A 19,312-nucleotide genomic window follows, 5' to 3' on the forward strand; every position below is an offset into this window, starting at 1 on the left:
AAGGGCAAACGTTTCAATGACGTTGTTGAATTGCCCTGTGGGACTTCATTTGAGACCATCAGAATTCTAGTGTATGTACAGTAGTATGGGTGACCGTGTATTGCAAGGTATCCAACATGCTATCCCCAAACTTCTGTGGAACTACTCATTCCAGCATGTCCTGCAAACATTTTAGCATTTCTTAATATAAATAATCCTTTGAGCCTGTTGACCTTAAGCATTGTTGTTCATTGACCTGTCAACATTTTCACTCTGTCGACATTTTTTTTTAAATTCAAACATGTTTTTATTACATTTTGCATGCATACACCCAAAAAAAAAAAAATCATGACAGGGTATTGTCTAATCGCTGTGCCCAACTATCCCCCCACAAATGACATAACTCTCTTGTTGGATAAAATTGGCCACAGCAGCCATCTTTATTGAACAATACAATTTTAAACAATAATCCAAAAACATTCCTACGGAAGGTGGTCCCCGAGGCCCTCAATAAATATATATCCACACCTCTAAGCACTTCCTGGAGCTCTTACCCCCAGCCGATAGCGATTGGCTCGAGGGCACCAATTGTACACACCCAGTGCTCATTAATTAACCTCACCCAGGGGAGTCCAGCCCCCTCATGGGGCCCTCCCCGCCGCATAATTAAGCCTCAATGCCACCAACCTCGAGGACCCCCCTCCGCACAGGCCACTGTGACAAAAAGACATCCTAGCAAATATTCTACCTAAACTATAAAAAATAGGGAAGGGTGGGTGGGAGCTGTTGAGAAAATCTCCCAGTGACCCCTATTTCCTGTCTGAACCCTGCTTATAAACCCCTCCAACACCCCGTTAAGCCCCTCCCCCTATGACCCTCTCCTTAAGCACTCCTCCTATGACTAACTGCTAGTCAGCTCCCTACAAACCCTGTCAGGGGAGCCTACCCCCAGGCTTTGCCTCCAGTCCGGCTCCTACATGACAGGGTATTGTCTAATCGCTGTGCCCAACTATCCCCCCACAAATGACATAACTCTCTTGTTGGATAAAATTGGCCACAGCAGCCATCTTTATTGAACAATACAATTTTAAACAATAATCCAAAAACATTCCTACGGAAGGTGGTCCCCGAGGCCCTCAATAAATATATATCCACACCTCTAAGCACTTCCAGGAGCTCTTACCCCCAGCCGATAGCGATTGGCTCGAGGGCACCAATTGTACACACCCAGTGCTCATTAATTAACCTCACCCAGGGGAGTCCAGCCCCCTCATGGGGCCCTCCCCGCCGCATAATTAAGCCTCAATGCCACCAACCTCGAGGACCCCCCTCCGCCACAAAGCACGAGGTTAAACCCTTAACCCCGTGCGCCCCCCCCACATCCGGAACGCTGTTTCTATTCCCTCTTGTAGTCCCAAAGACCAAACATCTATCCCCACAGCATTCAGGTGCACACCGTCACCTCTCCAAAATGCCCCGGCACCAGACTCAAGTTCCCTGTGCCTCACCGAAACAGCCCCGTTCTTGGCCATAAAACGCCCAATCGCCCTGTTAACTTTAATCCGTGCCTTATTGAGCTTGTCAGCCGACCTCGCATCCCTCCAATAATGGCGTGGCACGATGTCTGACCAAACCGTGATTAATTCCGGAAACATTGCCCATAACCGTAGGAGATCAAACTTGATATCCCGTATCAACTCCCTAAATGGTCTGCTCCCAAGGTCATTCCCGCCTACATGCAGAACTAATATGTCGGGAACCCTATCGAGCCGAACAAAACGGTGAAATTCCTGCAGCACTCCACTCCATACCATACCGCGTTTCCCCAGCCAGCGAACCACTGCCTCCTCTCTATCCAAACCCAGCTGGCGGCCGTTCGGTCTGACATCCGCCCGTAAAGCTCCCCAAAAGACATAGGAATGTCCTAAAATCCAAATCAGGCACGGAGGCTGCCCTAAAACAGAAAAACACGGTCAACCTCAACAATCCCCTAAACGAACATAAGACCGAAAGCGAGCCGATTCCCACCGCCCAATACGCTTAATTAACTCATCCCCAAATCCCATTCTAGCAGCCTCAGTTGCGGCCCCAATGCGGAAAGAGTGACCCGCGTATTCCTCCCCCTTGAGGCCCAACGTCCGCAGGACCGCTCTAAACACACTTGTGAACTGAAACCGTGATAAAAAGGATCCATTCGCATGCAACAGCAAAGGATCCCTTTCCCTGCCCACTCTGACCTCCTTAAATATCCTCAGCCGTGCCACCGGGCACATATCCGACCCTGGTACAGAGAAGAGAACTACCTTCTTCCCCCTCCCTAACTGATCCGTCTTAGACCTCCTCACCACTAGCTCCACCCTATCCGAGTATAAATCCACATCCTCTCCTAACAAACCTCCCGGCCTGGACACGCTTGGACTCACGAGCTCCCCAATCCGCAGTGCCCCGAAGAAGGCAAGCGAAAAAGCTACCCCAAACAACCTTTCCTCGAAATTGGAACTACAGACCTCCCCTAACTTCATGCCCATATTCTGTAACAATTGGAAAGACACCGGCCTTCTCTGATCCTGTACGACATGGCCTCTCCTCCAACCTTTCAAAGCCTGCGCAATCAGGAAATTCTTAGTGACGTCAGGCCTGCCGCCTGCACGAAACCCAAAAGCCAATCCCGCCATGCAGCGCGTGATTTTTGCCACTGACCAACCAATCTCCTTACAATGGCCTATATATAGCAAGACAGCCAACTCGTCATCATCCTCCTTCAGACCTACTACCTCACGCCATTCTAACCAGCTCCGCCATTCCTGATTGTATGCCGACCATGTATTCGGGGCCAAGGATTCCCTGATGAGCTGGTCGACTACCCGTCCAGCAGAGCCCAGAGCCGACTCGGGAACCCGGTCCCCTCCCTGTCCGCCTCTGGTGCCAACTCCCGAAAACGCTCCCACTGTGAACGAGATAAAGCATCCGCAATGCCGTTAGAGACACCAGGAACGTGCCTAGCCACAACCCACAAATTCAAAGCCAGACATTCCAACACTAACTGCTGCAAAATGGTAACCACTGGCGGTGAAGATGCCGACAACTGGTTAATAGCCATGACAACCCCCAAATTGTCGCAGTGAAAACAAATCTTCCTATTCCGGAATAGCTCCCCCCAAACGACTACCGCAACCAAGATAGGAAACAACTCCAACAATGCCAAGTTTTTTACCATGCCTCTCTGCACCCAAGACTCCGGCCACCGGCCCACACACCAATGTCCCTGGCAATATGCCCCGAACCCAACACTCCCGGCCGCGTCTGTGAAAAGGTCTAGCTCAGTAGCGACGCACGTGTCTGACATCCACAAGGCTCTGCCGTTAAAAGCTTCCAAGAAAGTTGCCCACACCCGCAAGTCCCCTTTCAATTCCCTACCTAATCTGACGAAATGATGAGGAAGAACCACCCCTGCCGTCGCTGCTGCCAGCCTCCTGCTGAAAATGCGGCCCATAGGCATAATGCGACACGCAAAATTCAATTTGCCCAGCAAGGATTGCAATTCCCTCAATCTAATCTTCTTCAACAGCAATGCCCTCCCTACCTCGGCATTCAAACCCAGCAATTTCTCCTCGGGCAAGCGGCACTCCATATTCTCGGTATCAATGACAATACCCAAAAGACTGATCACCGTCGCAGGGCCCTCCGTCTTACCTGGAGCAAGCGGGACCCCAAAGTCTGCCGACACCCTTTCAACAGTCCTCAACAATAAGTCACATACTACTGTCCCCCCAGGACCAATACATAAGAAGTCATCTAGGTAATGAATAACTGAACTACACCCAGAGACATCCTTAACCACCCACTCCAAAAAAGAACTAAAGGCCTCAAAATAAGCACATGACAAAGAACAGCCCATCGGTAAACAACGATCAACAAAAAACTTCCCGTCCCAACAACATCCCAACAAACGCAAACTGGTTGGGTGAACCGGCAGCAAACGGAATGCCGATTCAATATCAGTCTTTGCCAACCTGGCCCCTTTCCCAAACCGCTTCACCCACTGAACAGCCGCGTCAAATGATGTATAAACCACCGAGCAGATGTCGGGATCAATGCCATCATTGACCGACGCCCCTTTTGGAAAAGATAAATGGTGGATAAGGCGAAATTTGTTCGCCTCCTTTTTAGGTACCACCCCCAATGGAGAGACTATCAAATCTGGCCATGGTGCTGACCCAAAAGGTCCGGCCATACGACCCAGCTGCACCTCCTTAAGCAGTTTTTCCTGCACCACCTCTGGATGCTCCCTTGCAGACTTCAAATTCCTCCTAAAGCTCCCTGAAAACTGCACGTCAGAGGGTATCCTAAAACCTTCCCTAAACCCCTCCTCCAACAACACGGCTGTCTGCTGGTCAGGATACCTATGCAGATAGCCCAGCATCTTTTCCAGTCGAACTGGTGTCTCCCCCTTTAGAATTACCGTCCCGTGACTTCCCTCTGAAGCATTTATTTGCACCATGGGTCCCTCCACACGAGGAACATTCATGTTTAAATTTGCATTTTGCCCCAAACCGACATGACCCGTCATTAAAGGCAAAGCAGAGTCCCTTCTGCATGGCCGTCCCATTTGTGGCCTCCCTCGCCCCCCCCCCCCCCGTCCCCACGAAAGGGCTGCCCACTTTTTGTGGGAGCCGTCACCTTTAACCATAAAGCAATATCCTTATGGTCCCAACGTATGTTAGGGCGAACCGCCTTCCTCTGCCTAAACTGCTCATCGTACCTGAGCCAAGCCAAGCCCCCATACACCCGGTATGCCTCTCCTATCGCATCCATGTAACAAAACAAGCCTGAACAATTGTCAGGTGCCTTTTCCCCAATCACACTAGCCAAAATAGCAAATGCTTGCAACCAGTTCGTGAATGACCGCGGTATCAGCCGATACCGCCGCCGTTCCTCCTCCTCCTTCTTCTCCTCCTTACGGGGCCTATCCAGATTAAAACGCTCTAAAGGGAGCAATGAAAATATATCGACGTACTCCCCTTTCCAAATCTTCTCCCTCACCTCCTGCTTCAGGTGGGCCCCCAAAGGACCCTCAAAGCATACATACACCTCCCCTTTCGCAGTGTCACTGAGCCTCCCACTCTCCTCCTGCGTCCCAACACTGCCCCCTTCTGCCCCTGCACTACTGCTACCTTGCTCGCCGCCGGATACCGGCACCCCGCTGCTCACCGGCACCCCACTGCTAACCGGCACCCCACTGCTAACCGACACACTATTACTGACTGGCACATTAATGCTAGCTGGTGTGCCTGCATTCTGCGGCACCCATGCTGCCGCCAGGGACGGCCCCGCCCCCTGCCGCAAACCCACCAACCAATCTGCAAACCCACTCAATAATTCAGTAAAACCTCTACTCATTTCCCCTTGGAGGGCTAACCCTCCCCCCCCCTGACTCTGCGCTAAAGCATTAACAGACATAGAGACAGACTCACCAGGCTGCCTGGGGGCTGTGAACCCAGCAGCCGCAGGTCCAGTGTCCTGACGAACTCCAGCCAATGGGGAAGGACCAGGTATTTCTCCATCATCTGCTGACGCTGCCATCTCTCTTCTCCTGTCATCCCGACCCTCAGGTACAGCACCAGCCGGCGTGACCTCGTTGGAGGCGGAGCCAGCTGTGCGCCTCTCGCTCCGTGTACCAGGCCTGCGGTCCTCAGCCTGTACTTCTGCCTCCCTGGCACGACTCACCCCGCGCTGGGCAGCAGCATGCCCCGCATGCCCCACCGCACCAGGTCCAGTACCACGCGACGCCGGATCTTCTTGCACGTGGGGGGGATCCCCCCCGCGCGGAGGGTTCCACCTGCTGGTTGGATTCCTCCCAGACCTGGTCCTGCGGGCGGAAGGTGCCCGGCCCGCAGCCTGGCCTGGAGGGTCCCTAACGGGGCTCCGTGAACGGCGCTGAACCCTGGGGGACACAGATGGGCTAAAGCGCTCCGGAGGCCTGGACCTCCTAAGCCGTGCACCCGCTGGAGCAGCCTCTTGCGTTGCTGCTCCCAGTCCCCCCAGCAAACCTGACATCTGCTGCTGCAGCCACTCAGTCCCTCTGGTGCCAGCTGCCTCCCTGAGGGCAGCAAGCGCAGCGGATACCTCTGCATCAGCGTTGCCTGGGGAAGCCATGGGAGATGTCACGCTGCTTAGCTGTTGAGAAAATCTCCCAGTGACCCCTATTTCCTGTCTGAACCCTGCTTATAAACCCCTCCAACACCCCGTTAAGCCCCTCCCCCTATGACCCTCTCCTTAAGCACTCCTCCTATGACTAACTGCTAGTCAGCTCCCTACAAACCCTGTCAGGGGAGCCTACCCCCAGGCTTTGCCTCCAGTCCGGCTCCTACATAACTAGTGTAGACATATAAAATATCAACAGTATGTAACAGCGTAGCAGTTGCTTAAAAAGGTACACGGTTGGTTACAAAGCATATTTGAGAGACAAAATGGACAGATTTCTCCTATGACAGGGTAGAGTATCGCAGGTATCTGAAGGCGCCATTCGGGTACCCTCAGGTCAAGGGTTTACAGGATTATAGTGCATTATTTGCATTATGAGGTATAGAGCTCCAACCTGCACTGATACCAAAGATTAATTACATATCAAGTAGAATACCCACATCGCAATACAATAACTAAGTCAATTAGGCTAATTGCGATAATGGATTAAAGCTAAAATGTAAGCCCAGGTAACATAACTTAAAATAACACAAAACCTGAAATTAACCCTTCCCACCCCCACCCTGTACTACCTGTCCCCAACTTAGGTGCACCTGGATCCCAGAAAATGACCCCCTACCCCTCTACCTATATTAATACCTAATACTATACTAAACTAACCCACCTCTCCCCTACCCACCCACCCAAATACTGATCGATACAAAGACGGATAACTGACAGGGGCTAAAATATTAATGGCCTAAGCAAGGGTAGGATCAGCACTCCCACATTATAAGGTGCCACATCCCTCAGAGAGACAAGTGAACATAGCTAACTCGGGTGTAAGGATATTAAACAATGTTAGGCATAGTATCTGAGCTCCAGTCTGACTTGTAGAAAAACAAAACAAAAAAAACAACATAGTAGAAAAGTACAGTATGTGGTGCAGTCCTGATAAACTGAGAGACCCTGATCCAGATTAAAAACAACTCTGCCCTTATAGTGTATCATTAATATTATATAAGACCATCACCTCATAAAGCATAGAGAAAAACCTAAAGAGGGGAAAAAAATAGAATAGTACAGGTAAAGTCTTAAAATGCTAAAACAGGATAGAAATTAAAAAAAAACCATGAGGTAAGAGAATCATGAAAACGGCAGTTATAATAGAGAGGCATACTGAAATCTCATTCATTAGTCCAGCCAGTATTTTACATTATTAAAGTAGAAAGTCTCAGGGACAGCCAGGGGCGGATTGGCCATTAAAGGCACCGGGAAGTTTCCCGGGAGGCCGGCCGACACTGAGGCTGAAATCTGCATGTGATGACCGAAGGGGCCGGCCACTGCGGAGGTATGGGTAGCAGTGGCCGTGCCCGGAAGCAGTTCCCCAGCTCCAGCATAACTGCCCCTCTTCCTGCTCCCCGCATTACAGGGAGATGAGGCCAGCCGAGCAAACAGCAGCAGCAGCAGCAGCTCAGTTGGTGGAGCTGCGGCTGCAAAGACAGCGGGGGTGCCGCACGAGGATCGGGCACAACATAAAAGGAGCCATGGGGGGAGCCAGGATCAGAGAGCCCCCGCTGCCCCCCCTGTTGCTGCTGCTGCTGCTTTCAGTGCGTGGCTGCTGCTGCCTGTCACACTACAGGCAGCACAGCAGCGCCAGCATCCTGAGGCTCCTTCTCATCCCAGCTCCCATGTCCCAACCCCCCTTTAACTACTTCAGCGTCAGCCAAAAGACACTGAAAAGGGGGCGGAGCTACACGGGACGGATGGGCGGAGCCACACGGGACAAGGGGGCGGAGCTACATCGGAGCACAGCAGGGCTGATGACAGGAGAGGATGAGCTGCCACAGAGTTTAAGGTAAAAAAAAATGTGTGTGAGAGCGAGTAATACTGTCACCAAACTATGGACCTTATTCAGATTGCATCGGTACTGCGCACATTCGCACGCAGTACCAATGTTGTGTGTCTGCGCATGCGCAGGCGTGTTTCTGCGCATGTGCATGGTGCGTGCACCCACGGCGACCTTTTGGGTCGCCTGGTGCACGCACCCATGGCAGCGAGGGGAGGGCGGAGATGGGCAGGGAGCGCCGGGCTGCCCCATTACCATATTGGAACGCCCAGCGTTCCATGGGCGTTTCCATGAGAACGCTGGGCGTTCTCATGGTAATGAGGCAGTGACGCGGGTGTGTGGGCCGGGTAGCTGACATCACCGGCCCGCCCATATCACGCCAGCGTGCACACATATATACGCAACTGAAAAGTCACTTATATATGCGTGCACGCTAAACATCATTCGATGGTCGGTGACCATCGAATGATGTGGGCGGACACCCCAGCAAAGCAAATGGATGTTTATGCAAAACATCCATTCGCTGCTGTGCGGGCGAAGCCGCACTTTGCTGGGGCGGCGGGGGGGGCGCGCGTTCGCCGGGCGGGGTTTGGTGGACTCGCAAGGCTGCGAATTCGCAGCCTTGCAAATCAACCTGAATAACCCCCTATGTCCAGATGGAGCCATCCTCATTGTACCTGTCCCCGGAGCGCGAATCACCGCGGTGCGCTGGGGATTCTGGCATGTGTGCGTCTCTGATGCTTGCCCGGCCTATTCCCGGCAATTGACATGCGAGCGTCCGAGACGCTTGCGTGTCCATTTATGCTGGCAGGCTGCTCGCCATATCGGAGCATCTGGTGCACCAGCAACAACAATGAGGCTGGTTCCATCTGTAAAAGCAGCGTAGTACTGTCGGCAGCTGGTGTGGGCGTTACATATAGGCAGCGCTATTGTCGGCAACTGATGTGGACGTCAGAGATAGGCAGCGCTACTGTCAGCAGCTGGCGTGGACGTTACATATAGGCAGCGTAGTACTGTCGGCAGCTGGTGTGGGCGTTACATATAGGCAGCGCTATTGTCGGCAACTGATGGGGACGTCAGAGATAGGCAGCGCTACTGTCAGCAACTGATGTGGACGTTACATATAGGCAGCGCTACTGTCAGCAGCTGGCGTGGGCGTTACATATAGGCAGCGCTACTGTCAGCAGCTGGCGTGGGCGTTACATATAGGCAGCGCTACTACTGTCTGCAGCTGGCGTCGGCGTTACACAGGGGCGGATTGGCCATTATATCTGCCGGGAACTTTCCCGGGGACCGACACTAGTGAGGCCGCCGCCGCGTTTGTGCATGCGCATGCACTGACACAACTATAGTGACGGGCTGAGGGGCTGCTCAGCCACACAGTGGCAGGCAGCGTCACTGGAGGTGGGTGGCTGCAGTCAGAGCTAGTGGCCCGCCTCCTCCCACCCGCTGTTCTGTCTGAGCCTCTCCTAATGCTGCTGCCGGGACTTCACGTCATGTGACAGCCCCGGCGCAAGAAACAGCAGAGAGGAAGGAAGAGCTGGTGTGATCATGATGCTGCCTGGCAGGCACATCCTCCATGTGACCTGCTACTGCCTGCAGGTCCTGCTGCCGGACTGGCGGCCTCATATTCCATGGTCTTCTCCACGTGACTCACTGCTGCCCGATCTCCGTCCACACAGAACCCGCCGCCTCTCCCACGGGACCTGCCGCCTCTGCCTGCCTCTTCCACGGGACCTGCCGCCTCTGCCTCCACCAATGGACCCGCCACCTCAGCCTCCTTTCTGGTATCTGCTGTTGCCCCTCTGACCAGGTACACTATTTGCCTTTTATATTGAAAGTGAAGAAGGAAGGGGGGGGGGGGGGGGGAGGAGACACATACCATTTTCAACTCTCTCCTCTCTTTCTTTCTCTCCCTCTCTGCTCTATCTACTCCCCTCCTCTTTTTCTCACTTTGCTCTCCTCTCTCTCTCCTATCCTTGTCTCTCTCTGCGCTCTCTCTCTGCGCTCTCCTCGTCTCTCTCTCTGCACTCTCCTCGTCTCTCTCTCTCTCTGCGCTCTCCTCATCTCTTTCTTTCTCTCACGGCGCTCTCCTCGTCTCTCTCACGGCGCTCTCCTCGTCTCTCTCACGGCGCTCTCCTCGTCTCTCTCACGACGCTTTCCTCGTCTCTCTCACGGCGCTTTTCTCATCTCTCTCTCTGCGCTCTCCTCGTCTCTCACTCTCTGCGCTCTCCTTGTCTCTCTGCGCTCTCCTCGTCACTCTCTCTCTGCGCTCTCCTCGTCTCTCTCTCTCTCTCTCTCTGCACCTTCCTTGTCTCTCTCTCTCTGCTCCCTCCTTGTCTCTCTGTCTGCGCTCTCCTTGTCTCTCTCTCTCTCTCTGCGCTATCCTTGTCTCTCTCTCTCTGTGCTCTCCTCTCTCTCTCTGCGCTCTCCTTGTCTCTCTTTCTGTCTCTGCGCTCTCCTTGTCTCTCTCTCTCTCTGCGCTCTCCTTCTCTCTCTCTCTCTGCTCTCCTTGTCTCTCTCTCTCTGTGCTCTCCTTGTCTCTCTCTCTCTGTGCTCTCCTTGTCTCTCTCTCTCTGTGCTCTCCTTGTCTCTCTCTCTCTCTCTGCATTCTCCTTGTCTCTCTTTCTCTCACGGCGCTCTCCTTGTCTCTCTCTCTCTCTCTGCATTCTCCTTGTCTCTCTTTCTCTCACGGCGCTCTCCTTGTCTCTCTCTCTCTGCGTTCTCCTCTCTCTCTCTGCGCTCTCCTTGTCTCTCTCTCTCTCTCTGCATTCTCCTTGTCTCTCTTTCTCTCACGGCGCTCTCCTTGTCTCTCTCTCTCTGCGTTCTCCTTCTCTCTCTCTCTGCGCTCTCCTTCTCTCTCTCTCTGCGTTCTCCTTCTCTCTCTCTCTGCGCTCTCCTTGTCTCTCTGTCTCTGCGTTCTCCTTCTCTCTCTCTGTGCTCTCCTTGTCTCTCTCTCTGCGCTCTCCTTGTCTCTCTCTCTCTGTGCTCTCCTTGTCTCTCTCTCTGCGCTCTCCTTCTCTCTCTCTCTGTGCTCTCCTTGTCTCTCTCTCTCTGCTCTCCTTGTCTCTTTCTCTGCGCTCTCCTTCTCTCTCTCTCTGTGCTCTCCTTGTCTCTCTCTCTCTCTCTGCATTCTCCTTGTCTCTCTTTCTCTCACGGCGCTCTCCTTGTCTCTCTCTCTCTGCGTTCTCCTTCTCTCTCTCTCTGCGCTCTCCTTGTCTCTCTCTCTCTGCGTTCTCCTTCTCTCTCTCTCTCTGCGCTTTCCTTGTCTCTCTGTCTCTGCGTTCTCCTTCTCTCTCTCTGTGCTCTCCTTGTCTCTCTCTCTGCGCTCTCCTTGTCTCTCTCTCTCTGTGCTCTCCATGTCTCTCTCTCTGCGCTCTCCTTGTCTCTCTCTCTCTCTGTGCTCTCCTTGTCTCTCTCTCTGCGCTCTCCTTGTCTTTCTCTCTCTGTGTTCTCCTTGTCTCTCTCTCTGTGCTCTCCTTGTCTCTCTCTCTCTGTGCTCTCCTTGTCTCTCTCTCTGCGCTCTCCTTGTCTCTCTCTCTCTCTGTGCTCTCCTTGTCTCTCTCTCTGTGCTCTCATTGTCTCTCTCTCTGCGCTCTCCTTGTCTCTCTCTCTGCGCTCTCCTTGTCTCTCTCTCTGCGCTCTCCTTGTCTCTCTCTCTCTGTGCTCTCCTTGTCTCTCTCTCTGCGCTCTCCTTGCCTCTCTACCGGATCTCCCACAAAGCAGTAAGTTACTTTGTGGACTAGCATTAAAACCCTAACAACGGTTCTTGTACGGCCCTAGCCATAGTGCTGTAGTGTAGTCGTTACTTGGGGGGGCCCGGCACCAGCAAGCCTTGCAGGCCATCGTTGCATGTGGTATACTATGTAATGGGTGTGTGACACATAATAGGCGTTACGGTGTGGATTTTCAGCGCGCGCCTACGGCGCGCACTACCCCTGTTATCCCTGTCTTGTGAAAATGTGGCATCGTTTTGCCTGTCAACAATGTATCTAAGTATAGTGATGTAATAATCCCGGCTACTGTAATGTTGGCTCCGCCCTTTATTGCTTTGTTGCCACCCACATGAGGCCACTTTCAGAAATTTTCCAGGGCCACTTTTAGTCCCCAATCCGCCCCTGGGGACAGCATTGACCCAACAAGCACAATAATAAACAGGAGAGCAATCCACACATATATTGGACAATTTGTGGAAATCTAGTGCAACCAATAGTAGTGATGTTAGAATTTTTAAAGGAACTAGGTCCAGCACAAGACATCCAGTAGTAAGGCAGTTAAAGGAGTCAGTTCAGGGCACAGACAGAGAGAAAACGGGATCTATAACATAGTCAGACATGTGATAAGAGCTTGGGAGTCATTTAAAGTATTGAATCCCTGCACCTCGCTACCACAGCACTGTTTATATGTACAATATTCAGGAGTAATATCCCCGGCGTATAATCAAACGCGTGGAGAAGCCACTGAGTTGAAGCAGCAATGGCACAGAGGATTTGCTGTAGAGAACTTCCCATGGCCGATAAGAAGAAATGCACCGCTATCTAGAGGTCAGATGAGATCAAGACTCACCAGCCGCAATGCAGAAAGCAACAAGATGGCAACGGTTAGCACGCTGCCAGAGCTCACCGCACAACCACAGCGCAGAGGATTTGAAGATGGCCGCGGGACCCGGACATCACACCAGGAGGAACGTCAGAATGATTGGTCAAACACCGGGCACTGAGGAGAAGCTGCAGCATACAGACCAGTGGGGCGAGAGGACAGCGCTAGTCGCACTCCGCACAGAGAGACAGCCGCCGGATGCAGGACCACCACGCCACAGGGCTAGGCCCAAGCAATCATCGGGTGGCAAGTAGACCTGCAGCAAATCAGGAATCCAGTAAGGTAGCTTATAAGGGGCCGCAGGGCGCAGACTATCGTCAAAGCAATGATAGAACAGAGAATTTCTCCTAATATCAGGATTTCAAGCAGGATGGATGCGGGAGAGCCGACAATTGCTGCCTTCTCCAAGCTATTCCAGGCCACGCCCCCCCTCACTCTGTCGACATTTTGACCTTGTCAAAATTGAGTGATGTCATGTGATGTCACCCGCAGGCCCCGAGCAGGTAACCATGTCTGTGTTCCCAGGGGAACACCCAGCGGTTTTATGGGGTTGCCCATAAAACGCTGGGCGTTCCATTGCTCCAGCCCATGGTCAGCCCCTACATGCCTGCTCGGAGCGTACAGCCCGGCAAGTATGAAACTCGCCGAAGCCGTTCACTCCTGGGGTTTGCACATGCGAATAAACGTGAATGCGCAAACCCCAAACATCGTGGAAGGGGAGAATTCGGCCCACTATGAGCGGGTCTGAATCGGCCCAAAAGTGATTTGCTCTTTATTTTTGCCTTGCTCCCAACAAAGAATCAGCCCCTTAGCGGAAATTGTCCAGTTGGAAACATTTCACATCCAGTCCAAAAGTTTGCAAATGAGAGCTTTTGTCATTTATGTGGGAGAGGTTTTGTTTAATAGGAAACAATGGCCCTTATTCTGGTTCACTCGACAAGGGAAATTCCTTCTCAAATGGACAAAACCATGTGCACTCCAGGGGGGGCAGATGTAACATGTGCAGAGAGAGAGTTAGATTTGGGTAGGGTTTTAAATAAAAGTGTAAAAATAAACCAGTCAGTATTTTTCCTGCACAGAAACAATATAACCCACCCAAATCTAACTCTAACTGTCTCTGCACAAGTTTTATCTGCCCCCCCCCCCCCCCACACACACACACTGCACATGGGTTTGTCCATTTGAGAAGGAATTTGCCTTTGGAAGTGAACCAGAATAAGGACCAATGTAAGCTGCGCTTATAACAATTGATTACAAATGTCATATAATAAAGAAAATTCACATGAATAACATAATAGTTGTAAATAAAAATATAGTACTAAATAAAACAATTAAAAAGATTTAGAGATGAGTCTGGGGTCTTACCAATATGCCCCAATTAGAGGTCCTCCTAGATGTAGGATAGTGGAGTCCAGGAACCTCAGCATGAGCTGGCGAGGTGGCGTTCCTCTTAGGAGATGGTAAGAAGCTGTATGGTGTCAGCAAGCTGGTTATACCTTTCTCACTCATGATGCCAGTTATCTGGTAGAGGTGGCTCCTGGATTAATTTCCACAGTGGTACCACAGATGACAGAGGGTATAGGGACAGTAGACAGTAAATGGATGGCAGTAGATAGTTTATGATAGCTGTTGTAAATGGCACTTCAAACGCGTTTCGCTGTATTGAGACAGCTTTTCCAAAGTGTCTAGCAAGGTCAGAGGGGGAGGGCAGGGGGCGTTCGCATGCGAACACCCCACGATTCCTGGGTGCACCTAAGAAAACGCTAGTAGTAGTAGTAGTACGTTTAGGCATCCCCATGCAAATGCTAGGCGATCCCCATGCAAACGCTGGTGGGCAGCTGCCTGTTAGATATTAGATATTCAAATATACAGATATATAGGAACATGTAGAACCAACATACAGAAAGAGTCTAGAAGACACATTTCAGTAGTTACTAAAGGTTAGGTAGTCGGGGATATTATTATATATAATAATATTGAGTCAGTCTCATTTGGAAAGAGATACATATCATAGTGGACATTCAGGGTTTGGATGACACATTTCCATAGTTATTAGGTGTTAAGTATTCCTGGATATTAGATAGATGTATTAATTCAGTCTCATTCGGGGCAAAGAGGATACACAGGATTCAGATGACATTATTCCATTTGATAATTTGATAGCCTCATTGAGACCTCCTGGATAAACCGTGCTCATTCTGAACATCCAGTAGACCTTTTGCCTAATGTTTTGTTTAAAGCTTGTTACAGAATGTGTGCTCCGAGCAGTTGTTTGTTGTACACACACAGCCAAGGATGTGATCAGCATAATCTACAATTGGTCTGTTTATTCCAGTCATTGCTGGACTCTTCTCTACGTCTATTTTATTTATTTATTTTGGTATTTTAAAGCTATTACTTAAATGTTTCCTAAGTATTTATTCTGTAATTTACTTACTACTAAAACAAAACCACAATCTGTCATGTATCTTTAAAATGTTTGTTTCTTTGTTGGCCATTGAACAATCATGTGATCTACATGTGGCCACCCGGGCAAATAAGTTTGAATCGGTCCCTACATTCCTTCATCTTCCTCTGCCACCTGCAGGGACGGATTGGTAATAAAAGTCAAAGGAAGATTCCCAGTGGGCCAACATCTTTGTGGAGCAACTTGTAGCTGGGAGAGGGTGACAGACTGATAGCGAGGGTGTGTGAGGGCACAGGTTCTTAAAGTCAGTCCTCAGGACCCTGCACAGTGCATGTTTTGCATGTGTGGGGACCTGAGGACCGAGTTTGAGAACAACTGTGTTAGGGGGTAGAGGGTGTCAGGCTGGCAATGTGGGCATGTAAGGGGGAAGAATTTGGGGATTTTTTTTCCAGAGCCAATTTAAATAAACAATCCACCCATGGACACCTCAGTGTTGGTTAGGGGCACATCCTGTGTATGTTTCCCAGTATCTCATACAGGTATTGAGTCATTAGGTTGACCTAATGAAGGTTAACATACAATGAGATGACCAGAAATATGGTTATGAGTTCCAATAACAGTCCACAGTGCTGAATATATAAAAAAAAGTGAAGAAAAAATAAAATAAAAAAAATAAAAAAATCTAGCACGGCGCCCAGATTTTCTACGTACGGCACCGTAAGGAAATCGCATTGCATCGCATGCGATTTGATCGGGCCACCGAGCCCGAAGCGTGGCGAGCGGACACGGAATCCATGTAAAGTAATCTGCGTCCCCTTGCGGGGCTCGCCACGCTTTGGGCTCGGTGGCTCGCTGCGCTCGCCACACTATATGAAATCAGCACCACGCCGACGTGGATAGTGGGGTAATGAGAAAGTCGAAGGACGCGTTCCGCTGCGCTCGCCACGATTCGGGGTGGCGTGGATAGTGAGGGGGGGGCATCCTATCTTTTACATGTGTTCACTGACTTAGTCCATTAAAAAGATAGGATGCGATAAAAAAATCGCATAGCTTCTCATGCCACTAACGGCATGCGATGCGATTTTTTATCGCATCCTATCTTTTTAATGTGCTAAGTCAGTGAATACATTAATAAGATAGGATGCGATAAAAAATCGCATCGCATCGCATGCCATTAATGGCATGCAATGTGATGCAATTTCCTTACCCTGAATAACCCTCTACGCAAATGGAGTAGTGGGCGCCGTGCTAGAAAACAAGTACCAAATTGTGCAGTATATACAATTCAATGTGCACTGAAATCAACAAAGGGTACTTTCCTTCTACGTATTCCATCAAAGTGAGTCCATCAATTCTTTTCAATGGAGAAAGGTTTTCTCAAGATGTGCAATCCATTATTTTCAGTGAATATTCCAGACTTAACAAGAAATAGTGAAAAAAACACACAATGTGCAATACAGTTTATAAAAAAATTGATCTCCAAATCAAAAAGTTTCTTTATATCTTTTAAGTGTTCTTAGACTGTGAAAAAGAGGGTGTACCCCACTCACACATATGCAGGGGATATATTGTGGAAAAAGGTTTCATTTAGGTTGTGTACTGTCAGGAAACTGATTTAGAGGGGCGTACCTCTACTCACATCAATAATAAATGGTATAATCCTATAAAGGTTTCTTTCGATTTAACCCTTCCAAAATTTTCAAGAGTATAGGTGTACCCCCACGCTCCCTGTCATTGCCGCCCTCTGTCAGATCCTCTCAGAAATCACTCTGAGGCGATATTCTGTCGTGAGAAGAAGCATACCTCAGAGCTGGTGGTGATTAATTGTGATTTTTGAGATAGTTATTGCGATTTTTGAGATGGCTTCATCGATGAACAACTTCCCGCTGCCTCATATGGAGGAGGAGGCGGTTGCGGTTTTTCAAGGGCACCAGCTGCTTCCGGTGGTGCAGAATTGCGCAAATGGCCACGTGATGCGCCTTTCTGTGAAGATATCCATGTGGCGCTGCCATGTCAAAACGTGCCGGCTGAAGGTCAGTCTGAGAGCGGCCCACTGGTTTCCTGGGTGCCGCTTGTCCTTTGTCACCCTGGTGCGCTTCATATACTCATGGGCCCAGGAGCTGACATACATTGAGTTCTATCAGGAACAGCTGGACATTTCCAAAAAAAACAGCTGTGTTATACAATTGATGGATGTGGGAGGCGTGCACGGTGGACCTCATGGTGCAGCCGCAGTGCCGTATTGGCGGTCCAGGCCACATCGTCGAGGTTGACGAGAGCATGTTTGTCAGGAGGAAAAGTAATGTTGGCCGTATGCTCCCACAGCAGTGGGTGTTTGGGGAAATTTGCCGTAAAACGGGACAGAGCTTCCTCACGATGGTGCCAAGACGAGATGCAAGCACATTGATGCGGCTACTGTGGAGACTGTCGAGCCAGGCACCACAATTTACAGTGACTGCTGGAGGGCGTACAGCACTGAGCAACTTGAACATGCTGGGTATCAGCACTCCCAAGTGAATCATAGATTTAACTTTATAGACCCGTCCACAGGGGTGCATACCCAAAATGTGGAGAGAATGTGGGGCACGTGCAAATGGCACAATAAGCGCCACAGAGGTACAGCACACCACATGCTCAATTCCTATCTCCAGGAGTTCATGTGGAGAAAAACATTGGGTGGGGATAACCCATTTTACAGAATCCTGGGAGCACTTACCCTCCTCTCTAAGCCTGATTAAGTGTTTGTTAAATAATTATGTTTTTACTGTGATTCTTTGTTATTAATTAATGTTTTACTGTTTTTAACTGATTAATTGTTGCTGTTATCTTGCCTCGGAGGACGCGTTCCACCGCCGCTCGCCACGCTTCAGGGTGGCGTTGATATTGGAGGTGACGCTAAACAATGCCATAGCTGCTTTCAATTGTAAGCACCCATCACATATCATACTATGCACACATCCCATCTCCTATGCACACATCACATGTCATCACTTCTCATTGTAAGCACCCATCACATCTCATCATATGGGTGCTTCTACTATGAAATATCGGATTGCATCGCATCTGGTGCCCTGTGATTCAATGCGATATTTGATTGTATAAGCACTCCTGTGCATTTCATATGGACATCGCATTGCACGCATCGCACAGCACTATACACGCTGTGCAATGCCATTTCACTGCGGAGAATAGCCCAGTACTCTAAATGCGTACTGGACGCCCTGCTAGGAAATAAGTACCAAAATTCCACAGAAAGGGTGTACCACACTCACGATGTTTGAGACAGGAGCCAGTTACATCAAGACATCTTTATGTTCAAATCTCCCTGTGTTATAACAGGCTTCGATTCCCCGGTATGGTTTTTTATGAGAAACCCCAAAAAAGGAAAATTGTATGTAGACTAAAAAAGTTTTATTCACAAAAAGTCCATAGTTGGACTGTTTAGTACATACAATGCAGAATTAATACAGTTTCAAAAGATAATTAAAAACATCATAGGTAAAAGTTCAAAAATAAAAAAGAGCAGGTTGAACCCAAACCCTGAGGCAACATAAGAACAATGGGCCTTATTTTAGTTCACTCTTTCTGACAAAATCCTTCTTAGATAGGCAAAACCATGTGCACTGCAGGTGGGGCAGATGTAACTTGTGCAGATATAATTAGATTTGGGTGGGGTTTTACTTCAAAGTGAGATCTATATTGCAGTGTAAAAATAAAGCAGTCCGTATTTTCCCTTCACAGAAACAAAATAACTCACCCAAATCTAATTCTCTCTGCACATGTTACATCTGCCCACCTGCAGTGCACATGGTTTTGTCCATCTAAGAAGGATTTTGTCAGAAAGAGTGAACCAAAATAAGGCCCAATATAGTAACATAGTAAGAAGAATGAGGAAAAGGAAAATAAATAAGAAACAAAAAGGATAAAAAAGGTTAAAAATGTTTACTCTCCTTTGTGGAGTATTTGCAAGGTCCGTGTGGAGTGCTAGCACTGTCCCTACCTCTAATGGAATGCTGTGAGCGGTGTTTGAGGGCTGGCGGCAGCTGGTGTTGGAAAGCCGTGTCTTTCTCAGTTCCGTCTCCTGCAGCACTTCAGCGCGTGTGTGCGCCTGTGGATGGAAGCATCACTGGGCGGCTGTGGCTTGGTCCAGGTGACGGGGTGAAGCGGGCAGGCACTCTTTCCTCTACGGGCAGGATCAACGCATTTCATGCTTCAGGGCGCACTTTTTCCAAGATATTTTCCTGCTTGTTATTCGTTAGGATGTGGGATGTATCTCGGGCGATCCTAGGGAGGCT

This window comes from Crinia signifera, chromosome 11 (assembly GCF_055691185.1).
Source record: "Crinia signifera chromosome 11, ASM5569118v1, whole genome shotgun sequence".
Taxonomy (NCBI): domain Eukaryota; kingdom Metazoa; phylum Chordata; class Amphibia; order Anura; family Myobatrachidae; genus Crinia; species Crinia signifera.